The 20000-nt window shown below is 37.5% G+C and overlaps 1 protein-coding gene and 1 long non-coding RNA gene across 3 annotated transcripts in view; both read left to right on the forward strand.

The window, feature by feature from the left end:
• Window positions 1-11052, forward strand: part of LOC135201851 (uncharacterized) — a 39628-nt gene extending 28576 nt beyond the window's left edge. The window contains exon 3 of the long non-coding RNA XR_010311620.1: window positions 11006-11052. This is a non-coding gene — a long non-coding RNA (uncharacterized LOC135201851). The remainder of the gene's footprint in view (window positions 1-11005) is intronic.
• Window positions 1-20000, forward strand: part of LOC135201849 (ubiquitin carboxyl-terminal hydrolase 31-like) — a 269858-nt gene that overhangs the window by 162922 nt on the left and 86936 nt on the right. The window lies entirely within an intron of this gene.

The following is a 20000-nucleotide window of genomic DNA, read 5'->3' on the forward strand; positions in this document are numbered from 1 at the left end:
TCGCATATGAGGTCGCCTGGGGTTGTGGTAGAGTTGCGACTGTGGTTTGCACACACACACACACACACACACACACACACACACACACACACACACACACACACAGAGAGAGAGAGAGAGAGAGAGAGCTGTTATTTCTTGGTATGCTTAGTCCAAAATGAAAATCAAATGAGTGCTTTAATTTTATGCACGACATTATCTGGTTACTGCTGCTGAAAATAGTGATATATTGTGTGATCATTAAAAATTATCTCTCTCTCTCTCTCTCTCTCTCTCAAGTTGTTGTAAATCAATCCAGACCTAGGCCAGCTTGCCTGCTGGGTGTTTGTGAACTGACTACGGTAAGAAAAAAATAAAGACAAAATAAACTTGTAACTTAGGTATCGAGTGTATCCGTTACCAACATAACAGCTAAAAATCCCATAGGTGACAATAACTGAAACTTTGCTGACATTGGTAGTAAAAATAAAAAAATTATAAAGGTAACTAGAACGGCAGATAAAAAGCAATACTTCTTATATATATATTATATATATATATATATATATATATATATATATATATATACATACACACACACACACACACACACACACACACACATATATATATATATATATATCTATATAATAAAGATAAATGCCACGAAGGAAAAATAAACGAAGGAGTCTGCGAGATCTTTCGGCTGAAAAGCCCTTTACTGAAGCAGCTACTGACAAAAATACGAGAAAAGACAATACAAGAAGGTTCGTATAACTGACAGATAGGGATTATAAAGGATTAGTGCCTAGAATCCGACACACTGGAAGATAAGAAACCTTTCATTGTAATTTCAATGTTAGTCGTGGCCTTTTTCATTTAGACCCTTGTATCTGTAACATGTTTAAGAATGACCTCAAATATATAATTACTGACTTAAATGAAAAATCAGTTGCCTTAGAGTTATTAAAAAAAATTTTATTGTAATGTATGTCTGTCATTTTTTGTGAATATGGTTTTGTCTACCAGGTTCCGTATAGCTGTCACCTATAATCCTTTAATTGTCTGGAGATTGTATCTGAGATGATTGTCTTAAAACCTTTAATTGCACCCTTTGTTTATGCTTGTTTGGGAAGGTTTCTTATCTTCCAGGTGTGTCGGATTCTAGCACTAATCCTTTTATAATCCCTATCTGTCAGTTATACGAACCTTCTTGTTATTGTCTTTTCTCGTATTTTTGTCAGTAGCTGCTTCAGTAAAGGGCTTTTCAGCCGAAAGATCTCGCAGACTCCTTCGTTTATTGTTCCGTTCGTGGCATTTATCTTTATTTATGGATTTATCACGTTCCTAACTTTCGTGATTCTGTTATACACATATATATATATATATATATATATATATATAGTAAATATATATATATATATATATATATATATATATATATATATATATATATATTATTAATACACACGCACCTAAAAGTTTAAAAGCACTTTTACACGACACTTTCAAACCCAGCCATTGACGGGCTAGCTGCCTCGTTTACAATATCACGTCACTGTATCGATCACGGCGAATGACGCCCACAAACAAGGCATGCATGCACTCGCGCACACCAGAAGGCGTTCACTGCCGAAGTGGTGTCGTCAATCAGCCCAGCATAGTAACTGAGACTTGGAGGAGTAACCATGAAGGTCGATGTGAGCTGAAAATGAAAATCAGGGTTAAAGTTTGATGTGCGCGACAGGTATATTAGGAATATTGTATTCTGAATGATGATCTAATTGGAATTCCTGAAGTGTGCTGAAGTTCACAAGCACATTGCCTCAGAGAGAGAGAGAGAGAGAGAGAGAGAGAGAGAGAGAGAGAGAGAGAGAGAGAATATCGTAGCCAAAGGGAACCTTAAGTTTAAATTCCATCCGAAGATGAAATTGAAAAAATTCATGATTTTAGCAACACGGTGAGTGAATGACGGCTACGTCAGATCGCCTGCGTGTCCGCACTTTTCCTTGCAAAGGATGTGAGGTAAAGATACTTTGGGGGAGGGGGGGGGGAAATGGCTCTCGCAAAGGGGGGGGGGGACACGAGGATGGGGTGCGATGCTATTGAAGGGAATTCGTGATGGATGGCGGGGAAAGATAGGAAGTGATGGTAATTTGATACCACACCCCCTCCCCCTTCCCCCCCCGTTCCCTTCCCCGTCTCCCCTCCCCCTCCCCCGTTCTTCCCCCCAGCCTTTCCATGCGACTCTGGCTTGCACAAGTAAAATCCCCTGTTGGAAATCGTTTGTGGATTTATTCGTTATTGAACGAAGCTTTGAATGACCTCGGGTTTGACGTTGATAGTTAAAACCTTTGTTATTAATAATAATGTCAGTAGTTTGTTTAGTCTTGAAGGAGGTAAAGATATATCCCAAAACTGTCTTTTTTTTAGTTAGTATATTTTATATGTTCATTTTCTCCCTATTTCCGTGTCTTTTATGTGCTTGGACGCATCTGCATGTGACCACTTGTTGGCAAAGTAGGCGTCATTATTTTCCACTGCATTCCCATCGTCAGACATGTCAAGAATTTTCTGGCAAAATGTCAAGAGACTTGTGGTAATTATTTGATAAGAAGTGTAAAATGTTAATGTTGTCTCCGAGTGTCTGGGTATATGGGAGTATCCCCAGTCAGAAAAGAACCCCATATGTGCTCTCGTTGCTCCAGTGGTCGATGTTCGATTGCAACACGGCATTCACTAGTAGGTAGTTGGGTTTTGGCAGGACCCTCTAAGGCTTAGTTAGTGGTCTTGGTTTTAGTATGGCTCTTGCTGGCTGCGTCATTTAAAGGTCTTGTAAGCTTCCAGAAAAGTTCAGAAACTGCAAGAATAACCTTGACTCGGAAATATTTTCTTTCATGAGACCGCGAAACTTTCTTGGATATCCTTTTTGTACTTATGGATCCTTTATCTATTAATCATTCATCTTGATTCCCCCGTGCCCTTGAAAGGAAACAGTGGGTCCCTTACTACCCTTGGGAACAGATTGCATCCAACCAGTGGCGTGGTTGATATGGTGTTTGCGTCCCACCTCGGTGGTCGCGGGTTCGATTCTCGGCCATTCCATTGAGGAGTGAGAGATGTGTATTTCTGGTGATAGAACTTCACTCTCGACGTGGTTCGGAAGTCACGTAAAGCCGTTGGTCCCGTTGCTGAATAACCACTGGTTCCATGCAACGTAAAAACACCATACAAACAAACCAAGGTCTTTATTAAGACATCGTAATAACTTGAGAAATGCACATAAGAATTGGAGAGTGGCTTCTTGTATACGGCAAAAGCTTAACTTGTTTGTTGTCTTATCAAAACTTTTAGAAGGTGCATTTTGCCGTCTATTTTTTGTTCAGTTTTGAATTACATAGAACCGTAGTTTAGTGGGAATTCATACATAGTCTCAGGACGTGGATATATCAACATACCTTAGGTAGATCGTGTTTTTCAAAAGATGAATGAATGGCAGGATTTGCCCTCCGAAATATTCTAAGGAAATTTTTACAAAGGCAGCTGCCCATACTGCAACCTAACTTTCGTTTATAAATGTTGCCATTATAAGGGAAAAAGGTTGTTAAATCACACAGGCTTAATTAATTTTATAGTTTTATGAAGGCCAAAGGGGAAAGTGCTCTTCATAAGGTTTTTATTTTCCGGCTAGATAAATTTTTTTTTAAAAAAGGACAAGACTTGGCAGTGGGAACCTTGTTGTCAATGATTTCCCAGAAAAAAATGGTGTTCAAGGTTATGTTTTAAAAATTAAAATTTGGATGAATCCATTTTTTTTTGTGTGCGTGTTGTTCTTTCATAGAACGCCATTTACTTTATATATATATATATATATATATATATATATATATATATATATATATATATATATAGAAAATGTTGTGTGTGTGTTAATTTAGTAATTCCGAGTCAGATTGAATTAGATATTTAAGCACATTTTTAGCTCGATGTATGTATATGAATCACGATAAGTGATATGACTCATATATATAGTATGTATATATATATATAGATATATATATATATATATATATATATATATATATATAATAACATACATACATACACATACACACATACATACGTACATACATACTTGAATGGTATAGCTCGTATTTTCGGAAGGTCAGTCATTCATGTTGACCCTGAGCACTGTAATTAGAGACGAAGGGAAAAACAGAATTCCTCTGACGTTACGACCGGGCTTTTGTTTCAGGTGACCTTGCCAGAACAGTAGTAGTTCTTTCTGGTTTCCGATGGTCGGTTGAGAGTAGTTGAGTCCTGTAAATGAAGTGTGTACTTAATTAACAGTCGAAGATAAGTAGTAGTTGAGCAGAGTATCGTACGTGCTACTTCCATGTGATACCAGCATGTATCAGTGCTTCTCTTCCTCTTCTTCTTCTTCTTTTTGTATGTGCACTGTAAGCTAAATGCAGAATTTATTTACTGTACTTCGGCAAAGGTAAATGGTATAATTAACATTATATATATTTGTGTGTGTCTGTCATTATATTTGTATTGTACGTATATATATATATATATATATATATATATATATATAGTATATATATATATATATATATATATATATTCACACACACACACACACACATATATATATATATATATATATATATATATATATATATATATATACGTACACATGCATAACACAAACATATACACACATATAATGACATAGGTGTTTGAGAATAATTTTTTTTAGCCGTAACTGAATCTCTCCTCACCTCTGAAAAAGAAAAAGAAGAAGAAAAAACTCGTTCCTTGTGACTCGCATTACATTCTGCAGCAAATTTACGCACGTTGGCAGCGTCTGTACGCTGGCAGCATTCAGTCACGAGCAGCAGGGTACGTTTTCCGGAGTGGAGGGATGGAGGGAGGATTGGGAAACACTGCGTCACTTTAGGTTGGGGGATGGATGTTGGGGGGGAGGGGGGTTCATATTCCCCCTCCCCCTTTTCATTCACCTATCCCTCCCCCTACACCTCTCTGCTTGACGTTGCCATTTTCACCATCTTCGGTGTGGTGTCCAAAAACTCACGTGTGGATGCTGCTGGCTGCTGCTGCTGCTGTAGCTGCACCATTGTGTAAACTCTCTCTCTCTCTCTCTCTCTCTCTCTCTCTCTCTCTCTCTCTCTGCGCGCGAACACACACAACTGGAAGCGCAGTGTTCGATTTTCGATTTGGATGGGGAAGGCGAATGGGTTTATTCTTTGAAATGCTAATTTGCCTTTGTCGACTTGAACAATTGAACTGTGTGCGTTTCTGTTAGTTGAATCGTGTGGGTCGCAGCTTGAATGAGGAGAGAGAATATAAGTGTTCATTGAACCGTGATTTTTTTTTTTTTTTTTTTTTTTTTTTTTTTTTTTTTTTTTTTTTTTTTTTTTTGTCAAAACTTAAGGACGTTGACGAGGTATTCCTCACCTCTGAAGTAAAACCAGTCATAAGGAAGTCTAACTCTCTTTCTCTCTTATATTATTATTATATATATATATATATATATATATATAATATATATATATATATAAAAGAGAGACAGAGAGAGAGGTTTATGTATATTATAGCCCATAAGACCTGTGTTGATCTTTGTACAAGAAAGGAACGAAAATTTGTTTTTATAGTTTGCAATTGATCAAATCAGTGAAAGTGTATGCTTTGAATTTTTATATGAATCGTTGGGGGTTAGAGGTGTATAAGTTTTAGAAGTGAGTGATCAGTACTACTTCAAAGCTTGCTGTTAATATCATTTAAAGACTGGAGGACATCAGTGAGTTAATAATCAGTTAAATGATCACAAACCACTCAAACGCCCTCTTCCCTACCTTGATACCCACGGCCCCCCTCTCTCCCCGTCCGTCCGTACCCTGGTGCCAGTGTAACGGTAGAATCAGGCCCCTGGGCTATTCCTCCTAATTGGCTGTTGGAAGGCCAGTGGAATTTGCTTGGGCTGCTGGCGATTGCTCTTTGCTTATGGGGTGTGATTGTGGTCATGTGGGTTATGAGGAGAGAGGAATCTTGGGAGAGAGAGAGAGAGAGAAGAGAGAGAGAGAGAGAGAGAGAGAGAGAGAGAGAGAGCGTTTGGTTTATTGGATGTTGGTTGGGTCAAATTCCTTGCTGGGATGTGTAGTTGTTTTTTTGTTTTTTTTACCCTGGAGAACAAATGCCCTTGTTAGGAAATTAGTAAAACTAAAATATATATATGTATTTTTTTTTTAGCACACGAGACGTAATATTTGTGGTATGGAAATTACCATGACTCGTAGTTTGTCATTGAAGGTAATGGTATGAATTAAAGCGCTGCTATTTTTATTATTTTCCGTGTTAATTTTAAGCCTATAGAAGGGAATGTGGAATGTCAGGAAGTGGTTGTTTTGTAACCGAAATGTTTGTTGAGATTCCACTCATCCACAAATATATTTGCGATGAAAATACAATCTGATTTATGTTTCTAACGGGTGAAGGTTTTGTCACTGTGTCGCCCCCACTTTCGACTTCATTCATGAGATTTTTCATGCGAACATTAAAAATGAATATCTAGATTAAAAAGCAGGGCGAGGGGACAGGTGATACGTGACTGCACTGAGAGATTATCCCAGTTCCATTATTGCATTGGATTTGATGAGAAGAACTTATTCTGAAATGTTTCCTCATACATGATAGATGCCGTTTTGATGGAAAACGCCTGTATATACTCTTTTGTTGCTGGGATTGTTCAGTGAAGTAAAACGAAATAGATGTGTTGAAGTATTTTACATTATTCATAAAATATCTGTATGAACGAGGCCTTGATGCTCCTGTCGCAGATTGTCATGGCGTGTTTACAGTTCTACATAGCTAACATGAAAAATACAGTTTAAGTTTTGTTTCTTGTTATCAGAGGTAGTAGGTCTTTCCGCATTCAAGTGGCCGAAGTGTGCCCATCCTTGATAGACACTGCGCGTTTACAATTCTGTGGAGCTTGTCTGTTCGTATCCCTTTATTATCTCCTGTAAGCCAGATTTCAAGTTGTGTGCATGTGTCATGGGGTGACAGGAGTGTGTTTTTTTTTAGTTTCGTACAAAAGGGTCAGCGATTTCAGCTTGATCACAGGTCCTCGCAGTTTTGAGCGTATTACTTGCTACCAGTCGGACTTTTTGTATTCTGTGTTACTACAACAGCGAGGTTGACTTATACCTGTCATTGCAGTTGATGTTGACTGAAATTCCTCATTGCTCATCACTCTCTCAATGTCTGTTTTGCTCTGCAAATATAGGCAGTGATGGAGCTCTTCTTCAATGTATATTCATACATTCAGCTTGCTTCTACTTATATACTTGTTGATTATTATTTATTGAGGAAACAAAATGGTATTTTGGATAAATATCCAAGTATGTTTAATTCTAGGAACGTGGCAGTTTCTATAGATGAGGCCTATTTAGGTTTGCTAACCAAAGCATAATCACAAAAATATTTCACAACGATGAAGAGGTTACAGTAATAGTGTTTAAAATTGTGTATCCTATGTGGGGAGTACATCTGGTTTCTTTGTTACAGACAGATATATATATCCCTGGAGAAGTAGGTATAGTGAAAGTCATTCATTCTAATTACATTCGTTATAAATAAAAATGACATCGGGATGCCTTAGTCAAATACCGTACTTATTTCTATTTAACATCTGATTCCTTTGTTAAAGATATAAGTCGATTCTAGGAGAAGTGTATATATATATATATATATATATATATATATATATTATATATATATATAATATATATCAGTTGTATTCCACAAAGGAAAATGAAAAAATATTTTTCCTTAAACTTTCCAAGAAGAGGTCCGTTGGAGGACGAAACTGTTGGGCACATGTTAGTGTCCAAAAAGATTACTAAATAGTACTATATATATATATATATTATATATATATATATATATATTATATATATATAGAATATAATATAACATAATTTTTCACATCTTAACCTCAAGAGATTTCCCCGCATTTTTTTAATACATTGTCAGTACAAGCCAGAATCCCAGCGGAAATCATATATATTGACTTCTCGGTTGAACCTGTGAGCATTGGTTCCAATCCCGCTACTAAATGAAAACTTTATTTTTCCTTTCGAATATAGGTTGGGTGTGATAAACTTCTAAAGAAAATGAGAGAAAGTCAATGTGGGTATTTAAAATGTACACATATACACATAAACATTATTCATCAATGTGTGTGTGTGTGTGTGTGCGTGTGTGCGTGCTTAAATATCTCTGAGTACGAGTGAGGAACTTGAATGAAATAGAATTCAGAGAACGCCCCAGAAGTGTCACAAGCTCAGGAGCGTTGGAGAGAGAGGGTCAGGCTCTGCGTCACCACTTCAGCTGGTGTTTAGTTATTAGATTTTCTCATGATGCTGCTGATGGGCTCTCTCTCTCTCTCTCTCTCTCTCTCTCTCTCTCTCTCTCTCTCTCTCTCTCTCATCTTCCTCCTCGACTATTCTTTTTGTACTTAGACGATTATGATCATGGTAGTTTTCCATCAGAAGTATAAACTAGTAAACAGCCTTTTATATTTGATAAGTGTGATATAAGTGCGCTCGTACTTAAATAAACTAAAGCAGTTAATATTTTTCTGTAAAAGCTCACATTAGTATGTATATTACTTTGTCCCTTTTTCTTCTAAGTATAAGAAGTATTCTGCATTTGATTCATTTTCATGAAAGGTTTGAGCTGTAATCGGATTTTGAAAGAGCATTACGAATTTCGTAATATGTTACACGCTGTCATATTTAGCATGTGAAAGGGAAAGTTGTTTGTCGAGCGCGTATATCCAGCCATGATATCTGTGCAGACGACGAGATAAGAATAACCGCTGGACGGCTGGAGCTCATAGGGTCCACATTGCCCCTTAAGGAACACGTGTGTGTGACGCTTACAGCAAAGGCAACTATCGATAAAGTTTCAAGTGTTTATATTTGTTGATGGCAGTGTAAAAAATGCCGGTGTCGCCTGGCGGATATTTAACCGTTAGCCCTTAACTGAAATGCTGTGGGGGTAATAAGATTGTGGGGGTTGGGGGGAGGGGGGGTTGTTAAGATACGTTATGTTGTGTTGCGAGTGGAAGGGAATGCTGTTTGGAATCGAGTGCAGATAACTAAGTGCATTGGGGTTTAAAATCTTGACCTTTTTGCCATCTATCGATGTTAATGGTAAACAAGTTTAACTCTCTCTCTCTCTCTCTCTCTCTCTCTCTCTCTCTCTCTCTCTCTCTCCACCAGGGAGAAACCATTCATAGGAGAACCTCTTAAGTACTCTTCGTGATGCAGGTCGTGGTATGTGATTGTATGAAATTATTTGAGAAATAGGATCTGCACAATATATAAAAGTGAGCGACCGAATATGTCTTTGACTTCGAAACGATGATACTGGCGATTAACATGAATCGAAAATAAGTTTCTTTATCGACGATCGTTCAAATAATCATGTGATAGTAATAGTAGTTTTTATTTTTTCCTTTTGCGTTGCGCCTCAATTGAATATGTGAGTGGCCACAAATTTGTACTACGTCTCTGCCTCTTCCTACAGCATTATCACCATCAATGCTGCTTCATAAACCACTGAGGATTAGTAAGACAAAATTAATAAGGGAATAAGAAAAGGTAATGTGCGTAGAAACTACTGCAATATTTAAAATTATATCTGTATACAGACACACGCACACACACACGCGCACTATCCAGGCGAATAATTTAAGGGAAAAATTGCATTTATCCGGGTTATTTATGCCGTCACTGGGTAAGAGAGAGAGAGAGAGAGAGAGAGAGAGAGAGAGAGAGAGAGAGAGAGAGAGAGAGAGATGGACGATTAGCATTGACAGGCGACAGGGAGCGTGGTTATGGATGGATGTATTGATAATATGGTTTGTAGAGTTAATGGATATGGTTGTGGGGATTCTTGTACTTTAATGGTGATCTTATAAGTTATTACAGTGATGAATCATGGCGTGCTAGCTCTCTCTCTCTCTCTCTCTCTCTCTCTCTCTCTCTCTCCCTCTCTCTCTTTTCTTTTGCTTCTTATAAATTTTTGTAATTTTAAAGACTGCAAATACAATTTATAATTTAGCTTTTATTTTGAATTATAAGAGAATTGATATGTATTTTTTGTACAGACCGATGATGTGTTTAAGTAACACGACACGTTTTTAACAATAAATATGTAACTGCATTGTTGACTGTCCTCTTCTTTGGGCTCCTGCTTGCTTACACACACACACACACACACACACACACACACACACACACACACACAAACACACACACACACACTCTTATAGTACGCCCTCTCGTGTTTCTTAGATACTAAGGATGTCTTTCATAATTCCTCATTCTTGTTTTCTATGCAACCCTCTTCAGGTAGATTAAAATGTAACATTGTGAACATTTTTTTTTATCTATGTGTAGTACAATTGTACTGTGGAGTTAATTGCCCATAGGCTGTTGTTGTTCAACTCTGAAAAACAGGAAATGTATGGATATGATTTGCCCTTTGGTATGTAGTAGTAATTTCACTACACCTATAATGTCAGCAATTGGGAAAAATTGTCTATCACTAGAGTTCATACAATGTTCTAGGTCCACAATAATAAAAATGTTAAAAGTTCGTGTATAATTTGTAACCTAAGAAAGCTTTCTAACCCTTCTCTGGTTTCATCTTCAGTCTAATGCATTGTGGGACCCATTAGAACAATGTCAGTAATGTGCAGTAAATTCTGCCAATGAGTATTGTTGATGTTTCACGTTTTACTTGTACCAAAAGTTCTACTTTATTTTCTTTTATATAGTCATTTTATACTAAGGAACCTTTACATAAGTTAGCTGCGTATAGGTTTGATCTCATTTTGATGAGTAAGGATGTTAATAATGATGATAATTATAAAACTAAATAGAAGCATTAAGTAAATGTTTAACATATGAATCATTTTCTTTTGCAGGTGAGTTCTGCGAGACGGTACAGTCCCTTCCTTGCAACCGTCAGTGGGTATGTATCGTGCGTCAAATTGGTGACGATCATGACAACAACACATTTCTATTCACTACTGTAATCATGATAAAACACCGTCAGCAAGGACTTAATTAATACCATGTACTTGTCATTTGTTTTCATATTATAATCAATGTTGACGTTGTTGCTGTACAAAGAAAAAGCGTCCCTCTGCTAAATTACTCTAGTTCAGTTTTCCAAGGCTGTAAATTACCATTATTTTTTCCAAGGTGCAAACAGTATGATGGAAGTTTTTTCTTCTACCCCGGAAAAGAGGGAGAGGATCTTCAGTATGATAATAATCAGAATTAATATTGTTAATTTATTTTTATGTGACATAGTAATTTTTCCTTCCTTATCAACCTACCACAATGCAGACAAATGGGATTTTATAATTTTTGCAAAGTTTTGAAAATAAAAGGTAATTTCTTGTACAGCAGCGTCGTTTCGCTCCAATGTCAAAAATTACGGTTAAAATCCGGTGGCACTTACTGCTGCCTATATATTTTTTCCCCCCATTTTATTCCAAAGGGGTTTTGGGGGGGGAGGGGGTGGGGTGTTGTAATTGGCTCATGTGGCTTGGAGCTGGAAAGGGTGGTTGGCATGTGGGAAGGGGTTGGGGGAAGGGGAGGGGGGTTCCTTGGCTAGGCACATCTGGGTCATGGGTGTGATGCGGGGGGGGGGGGGTGTCCCGGGTCATTGGTGGTTGACTGGTAAGAGGTCCAGACGTGCTCGGGAAGGTGTTGCAGAGCCTTTTGCAGATTAGGGAAAACCCTTTTGCAAAGCCGCCTCTATTTTGGGGATGCTGCAGTAGCGCGCGCGTGTGTGTGTGTGTGTGCGCGCGCGTGCGTTGTCTGCGAATGACGTGGTATGATGACTGCCCCTGCATGGTTGGGGGTTGAGTTGTGATGTCGCCTGAATTCCCAAAGAATTCTCGAGGTCGTAAAAAATCTGAGAGTTCAACGGATGACGTCACTATGACGTCATTGGCACTCCCGACGTTCAGATAACCTTAAACGTGGGAAGATCAAATGGTGATAGTGACGCTCCTCGCTTTGATGTTTGCTTATATCTAGGTGGGTTTTATGAATCGGTCATTCATACAATATATTTCGTGTGACGTGGTTTAGTGACTCATTCATTAGATTGTACATTTTGTAACCATTCCTTATGTTTGAAAATGCTGGACAGGTCTCTCTCTCTCTCTCTCTCTCTCTCTCGTCAGTATCCTCAGTATCCTACAATTTTAGGGTCACGTTTTTATGTATGTTTATTCAGTTCAGTGTTGTAGCGTATACAAATGCCATTATTCGGACATCAAAAGTCATTCGTCTTCACAATAATCAGTCTTACATAATTATTTATTGACCAAGTCACTTATCTTATTGCTCTGCAACTTGAAAAGATACAAACAGGAGTGTAGGATGATATTGAGTTGGTTTTGCTAGATTGTGATGAAAGAAGTCTACGTTAAATATTATTTGTCTCTTTACAGTTGTATTAATATGAGTAATCCTTCTTACATTACACATTTACACTTTTGACTGTGTATGTGTGGGATTAATTATTAGTAGACAACTATGATGTGTTTCTCTGCGTGTATATATGTAACACACACACACACTAACACACACACACACTAGTACTCGACAATCGCACATCTTGCCAACCAGGCATATGCCTTTAAGTCTGTGGTAGCATCTTCCACAGACGAGCATCACGTGATGCTGGCGTTGATTCCTCCTATCGTAATCAATGGTCCATTGTCACTGACAAACCAGTTTTTGTCGGGGTTAGGTTTTTCGAAATGGTTTGAAATTCCATACAGTTGATTGTTGTGTATATTAATTCTCCTTCTGTGCAAGAGTCAGTAGTCGGATATGTGGATTTTTGGATGGTAAGGCGACAGTATCACAGTTTGATACAATTTACATTTTTTTTTACCTAACCTAAGGCCGGCCATTTTACTAGTGTATACCTCTTGTCTACTCTATAAGAAAATATTCTATTTATGTTGCATGTGTTTGTAAAGTTTATGTATCTGTCTTCTTCAAAAAACGAAAAAAAAAATTCCTTCATTTGAACTTATATCTGTCAATGTAGGTCCAGTGCGTAGTATGATACAGTATTTTGAACCTGGAGAGTGTATACTGCATGGTAAATAGCCAGGTACGCTCCTATGCATGCGTTATTTGTTTATGAATGAAGTTCATCCATATAGATTTACCACTAAGTTGTGGTCCTTTGAACGCCCGTTCGTAATACCGTGTTTTCGTTTTCGTGCATCCAAGAGCCATTTGTGCAGCGTAGGGTTTTGAAGTAAATTGAAGAATTTGGAAGCATAGGAGGCACAGAGAGAGAGAGAGAGAGAGAGGATGGATGGAACACATGTTAATGAAAAGTATCCTGTCGCCGAGAGAGAGAGAGACTTTCGTTCCCAGTATTTCTACTATTACTACTATGCATATTCTCTCTCTGTCCAACCTGATGGGTTTCCCTGCTCCTATGATTTTTCAGTTCTCTGCCGGAGTATCGCATTCAACTCCTTTCTTTTCTTTTGATTTTATTCCTTTATTCTCAAGTCTCACATCTCCATACTATTACTGGTTATTTCTTGATCTATGCTTCAGTAAGCCTCTTGTGTGTATTTTCATACCGTCGGTGCCTTTGATTTTGTAAGTAACCCAGCGATTTACGTGTGTGTATGTGTGTGTGTGTGTGTGTGTGTGTGTGTGCTTGTGTTTCCATTCAATCCAGATGTGAAAGTAGATTTTTTAATGGCATGGCCTCGTATAATTGTTTTTTTTTTCATGACTTTTGTTGTACTAGGAGTCATGAACCCAACTAACATGAATAACAAGTTCCAGCAAATGATCTGGGGATATTAAAAAGGCAAAGAAGTCTCAACAAATAAACCATTTTTAGCTTTCTGTAAAAAAAAAAAAAAAAACAAAAAAAAAAAAAAATGAGAGTGCTTTGTCTGTCCGTCCACGCTACTTCTATCCCCCTCAGATCTTAAGAACTAGGCTAGAGGGCTGCAAATTTGATATGTTGACCACAACATACCAAATTGCAGCCCTCTAGCCTCAGTAGTATTTTGATTTAAGGTTAAAGTTAGCCATGGATCGCGTGTCTGGCAGCCGCCGACACATCTACACGTGACCACATCTGGGGAGCAACTGAGCGTTGCCCGGTCGTGGCAGTTTCATACGGCATTATACACTGTACAGAAAATACGATTGCGCCGAAGACACTCCGGCCATTTTTTTCATTGTTATATAAAATAGAGAATCATGACAAAATTCTCCCTCCCTCACTTTTCTCGTGGTTCTTCCTAGAGTCTCGAGTAGGTCGTATATTGTATAAAATCTTGCCCAGTCCGTCCGTCTAGCACCACTTTTCCACACATGCTGTGAGTGGTTGAAGAAGAATGGTGCGCTGGCAAGATCTCGCTCCTTCTATTTTGTGTGTGTGTGTGTGTGTGTGTTTTGAGGTCAGTTGTCTCTCGTAAATACGATCAGTTATGGTTTTAGTTTTACTTTTCACGATGGTAAATATGTTGCACGTGTGAGGGGGAATATATATATATATATTCTATATTTATAATATATATTTTATATATATATATATATATATATATATTATATATTATATATACACCCCTCACACGTGCAACATATTATTTACCATCTTGAAAAGTAAAAATACAACCATAACTGAGCTTGTTTACGACCGACAACTGACCTAAAAAAAACAATATGTGTGTGTGTGTGTGTGTGTACATACACTGTATTGCATACACTATATATGTACTTACATAGAATCGCGCACGTTTATACACAAATCTGCGACAGGGATATTTGAGCAATATCCTAACATAACCGAGACCTATAGAGTGGTGTTGAAACTTTGCCTCCTAAGCACGTCTATGAATTTCATTCATTTTTGTAGGGAAGTTTTAGCTGCCGAAATGAAATCGTTTGTCGCGGGTTTGGGGCAAAAGGACCTCTTACTAGGAGGAGGAGGAGGAGGAGGAGAAGAAGAAAAGTTGGAGCATCTGGCGTCCGTTAGTGTACGACGGTCTGTCGGAATTATTCTTTATTTTTCTTCCTTATTCTTCTTCCTCTGTCGTGATTATCTGTGTCTTGAATTATACGTTATTAGCTGACTCAAAAAATCTCTCCTTTTATTTCAATTTTTATCGAAGGTTAACGAGTAGTGAAGGCTCTTCTCGCAAAGGTTCGTAATTCGTTACCATCCTTTCTCTGGTTTTATTTTCCCCCGTTTGGTTTTGTTTTAATTTATTTTTCTTCAGGTTTGGTACTTTCTCTCGTGAGTAATGATTTTCTGTATTTTAAACATCTACAAAGTTTTTTTTTTTTTTTTTTTTTTTATACTTCGTACACTGTAAAATTTGCATCTTGTGAGAATGTCCTCCCTCCTTTTTAAGTTTATTCATAAATTCATATCTTGGGTAGGCCACGCTCGCCTCATGTATCCTTGGTTGTAATTTAGGATGCTAAAAGAAAGAGATACGACCTCGTTCAATAATATGAACGCTCTCCAGATGTGCTAATTTCTTCTTTCTTCTTCTTCTTCTTATTCTTCTTCTTCTTCTTCTTTTCCATCGTCGTTTCCTATCCAGGAGGCGTTCCTTATGTTTTCAATTCCTCTGTGAGTATTTTGCCCTCTTAAAGATTCCTTTCGTACACGGACTACTCTAAGTTATGGTTAATTTTTTTTAAAATTTTATTTTACATCCCTATATTTAGGAATGTAAGAGTGTTGTAATATTACAGAAACTAGTTTAGGAACTTTGTTATAATTGTCCCGATTTGCCTTCTTTACTGAGTGTACCATAGTTTGATCTGACTTTCGTTATGACGTCTTCGGCCGCTAGGATAACCAGAATAGTTTTCTGTTCAGGTCGTCCGGTATTTTGAAGATTATTTTTTATTGTAAAATATGTATTTACATTTTGTTTAATTTTATTGTTATTCAGTAGATGAAACCTATTCATATGGAACAAGCCCACAGGGACCATTGACTTGGGTTTCAAGTTTCCAAAGAATATGGTGTTCATTAGGAATAAAGAAGATAAAGTAAAGGGGAAGATAAAACGAAGAAAGCCCACGTTTTAAACAAAAGAAAAAAATTAATGAATAGATATATAGATAAAAATGTGTTCAAATGCAAGAAGAATAGTATTGGGTAGTTATACAGTGCATTTTACCTGGAACCTACGAATGCTGGATGTCATGTAGCACTTCCAAGATGTTACGTCATCTCATATTTGGGTCACTATCTAAGTCAGGAGTGTTTGCACAAGGCACATAATTCCACCAATTTTGGATGCATTTTAAATGCTGGATGTAACCCCCTCCCACGCTTTCTAGTTTTCGCGTAGTTTGACGTATATTAGTATGTTTTTTTAGGCAGGTGTTTGAATTTTGACTTTTGGAAGATGTCGTCCCATCCTAAAAAATGTAATATGTGTGAAGTGTGTGTAAGTACGTGTGTGTGTTTGTCCATTACTGAACATTCGTAATTCGTAGTCTTGTATGTGATGCATTATCCATCATAAGCTTAGGTGCAGGTCGTGCATAGATACATGCTAACCTCATGATATGCATATGGAGCAATTATGAAGCACACGTGTCCAGAAATATGGAATACACGCTCAAATAAAAGAAATTGTATATTAAAAAAAACATTAGTCCTCAGATTTTTCCCGAATCTCAGTGATAGACCAGCAAAAGCAGCCAAATTCTAAATATAGCCACTTGTTGTTTCAAGACATCATTGGTTGTTTTGTAGGCTAAATGTCATTTTGTACGGGAACCAACTTCATGAGAAAAGTGTGGCCAGAATCGTAATTTTCGTATTGTTGCGAATAGGTTGTGTATTGCGCAATCTGTGTATGTTGGTTGGCGTGATTGCATGTAGGCAAATACTTTCATGTACGTATAGAGCGTGACGTTCTTGCCATTTACAAGGATATATATTTATTATCTTTGTGACGATCATTCAAAAAAAGGAAAACAGCGGCTTAGACTGGTTTTTTATCTTCCATTTTAATTTTTTTTTCTAAATTAGTATATTTTTCTGTTTAGTCAGCTAATACTTTCATGGTTTTAAACGGGATAACTTTCTCTCTCTCTCTCTCTCTCTCTCTCTCTCTCTCTCTCTCTCTCTCTCTCTCTCTCTCTCTCTCTCTCTCTCTCTCATTAAGTGTCATTATGAATCATGTCTTTGATTAACGTCATTACCCAAGCGACACCATTACCCTCATTACTTGCACTGCCTTTTAAGGAGTCGTTGCAACTGCATTACCCCCATTCATAGTATGTTGTTATCCTTGCAGTCTCTAGAGACTGGGTACTGGGGCCTGTGTGTGTGTGTGTTTTTTTTTTGTTTTGTAGTTTCTCTCGCTGTCCTTCTTGCTGTGTGTGTGTGTGTTTGTAGTTTTCTCTCAACTGCCCTTCTTGCTAGTGTTTGCTTGCCTATCAAATTTATTTTTATGCGAGTGTGTTTATGCTTTCTCTGTGTATTATTTTAAGGGGGTAGTTGATGTACTTCATTGAGGAAAATTACATCCTTCTAAGGGTAGTTGGGGACGCCTTATGCCACTCCTTCAGTTTAGTTGTGCTTAGTAGGTCGGAACACCAGGGCCGCCATTTTAGGTAATTAGGTTATCTTGGGTGTCAAATTTACTTGCTTTGCGTAAGGTGGTGACTATGTAGCCAGTGTTCTCAAACCTTGGGCTGGGCAGTACACTGCACCAAGGCGTCTCATTGTCATGGGGCTTCATATCTCTGTATCTATCTATTCTATGTAGGTAGTGTATGTAGTATATATATATATATATATATATATATATATATATATATATATATATAGTATATTTGTGTGTGTTGTGTGTGTGTGTGTGTGTGTGTTGTATGTGTTTGTATGTATTATAAAACCGAGTAATCTTTGTAATGGCACATACTGAATTATTCATTTCAAAGTTTTGCAGTGTATAAACATACTTATTCATGGGTTAAGAATATATCCACATCCACTGGATATGAATAATGGTAATGATGTTGATTACAAACCCGACTGTGAGTTGATGTTAGATATTCATCATCGTCATGTTCCTTTTCTTTTGGATTAAGGTGGCCTTATGCCAGGAAGGGCTATTGATCCTGGAGTTGACCGTGTGAAATTTCCAGATTCACAGTAATTGAAACTTGAGTTCGAGCCCTGGCTCTTGCTGCTTTTGAATACCTGCGTGGATATAAAATCTATGTCAGTTTGTTTATTTAGTACGGATGTCATATCCCTTGTGTTGGATAAGTAATTTTTATATTTAGCTTTAAAAGTCGCCTTCTACACTTTTGCCCACAGCCGTTGAATGCTTTTTGTAAAGCTTTGTATCTTGGGTCCCGTGGAAATTAATAAAATTCAAAGCAGGATTGGTATATATATGCACTTGATTCTCTCTCTCTCTCTCTCTCTCTCTCTCTCTCTCTCTCTCTCTCTCTCTCTCTCTCGTACTTGTGGGTTTTATATTTCGAGTGCAGGTGCAGGACAACTTCCAAAAATGGGGTAAATTGTGTGTTAAAAATTTGTAACAAATGTCTTAAGATGGTAAAATATGCCTTGATGACCAAAAGTTTGCTTGATGTCTTGGGATGTGCTTGAAATATCTAGTTTTATTTTTCTTAGTAAACGGTTGATATGCGTTACACTGGCACATCATTTATATTTTGTTGCATTGCATTATTGCAACCTCACATTCAACGAGTCTTGCTGTCGACGTGCTGATGTGTCTATTGACCCTTGACCCCGAGGAATTCGGTTCGTTGTTGTGTGTGTGTGTGTGTGTGTTTTTTTACAACTTGAGGGGTTTTGGTTCAGGTGGGCCCTTCATTTTTCTAGCTTTCAATGGGTTAGTTATTCATGTGAAGTACATTAAATAAGGTCTCTGTTCATGTGAAGGACATCAGATATGCGTTCACACCGACTACGACGGTGAATATTATGGAGGGGAATACGAATTTAATTAGAAATTGTGAAGAATTCCGCTTTGTCAAGCACAGGCAGTCAGTCACCTGAAAGGGACGACCACCAGCCATGACGCAAGTCGTTATTGTGTCCATTATGTAACTCTCTCTCTCTCTCTCTCTCTCTCTCTCTCAGCTAAATTTACAGATTAGTTCTCGCTGCATTCGTTAACATTGTTTAAGAGTACTTCATTAATTTGTGTAATAATTTAACAGTATTTCTCTCTCTCTCAAAGCTAAATTTACAGATTAGCTCTCGCTGCATTCGTTAACACTGTTTAAGAGTACTTCATTAATTTGTTGAATAATTTAACAGTATTTCATTTCTCTCTCTCTCTCTCTCTCTCTCTCTAAGCTAAATTTCCAGATTAGCTCTCGCTGCATTCGTTAACACTGTTCAAGAGTACTTCATTAATTTGTTAAAGAATTTAACAGTATTTCATTCATTTGTCTAGTAAAGTCGTGTAGTAAATCTCAAGAGAAATTTTTTGAGAGGATATGACCCGAATACCACGTCAATTAGAAGCATTCGTAGCCTTTCGAAGTAGTGTTCACTTAACAAAGGAACAGAAGAATAGTTCAGAGCTTGAACTTCATATAGGATTTGAGTTATTTATTTTTAGTGATGAATAAAATTTTTTTGCGATGTCTTTCTTCAGCATAAAATAGCAAACGGGTTTTATTTTACCATATATTCCAGATCGATGCTTGAGTAGTTTTAGCATACTTCTTAAAAAGCCAAATTTTCTTCCTAAATTCATGACTGAACAATAACCGCTCACTTAGCTACTCTTTCTTACGCTCGAATCATCCAGCAGACGAAATGAACAGCACATAGCGCCTCAGTGGCGTGGTTGATTTGGTGTTTGCTTCTCACCTCGGTGGTCGCGGATT

This window comes from Macrobrachium nipponense, chromosome 28 (genome assembly GCF_015104395.2).
Source record: "Macrobrachium nipponense isolate FS-2020 chromosome 28, ASM1510439v2, whole genome shotgun sequence".
In the NCBI taxonomy this organism is placed as follows: Eukaryota; Metazoa; Arthropoda; class Malacostraca; order Decapoda; family Palaemonidae; genus Macrobrachium; species Macrobrachium nipponense.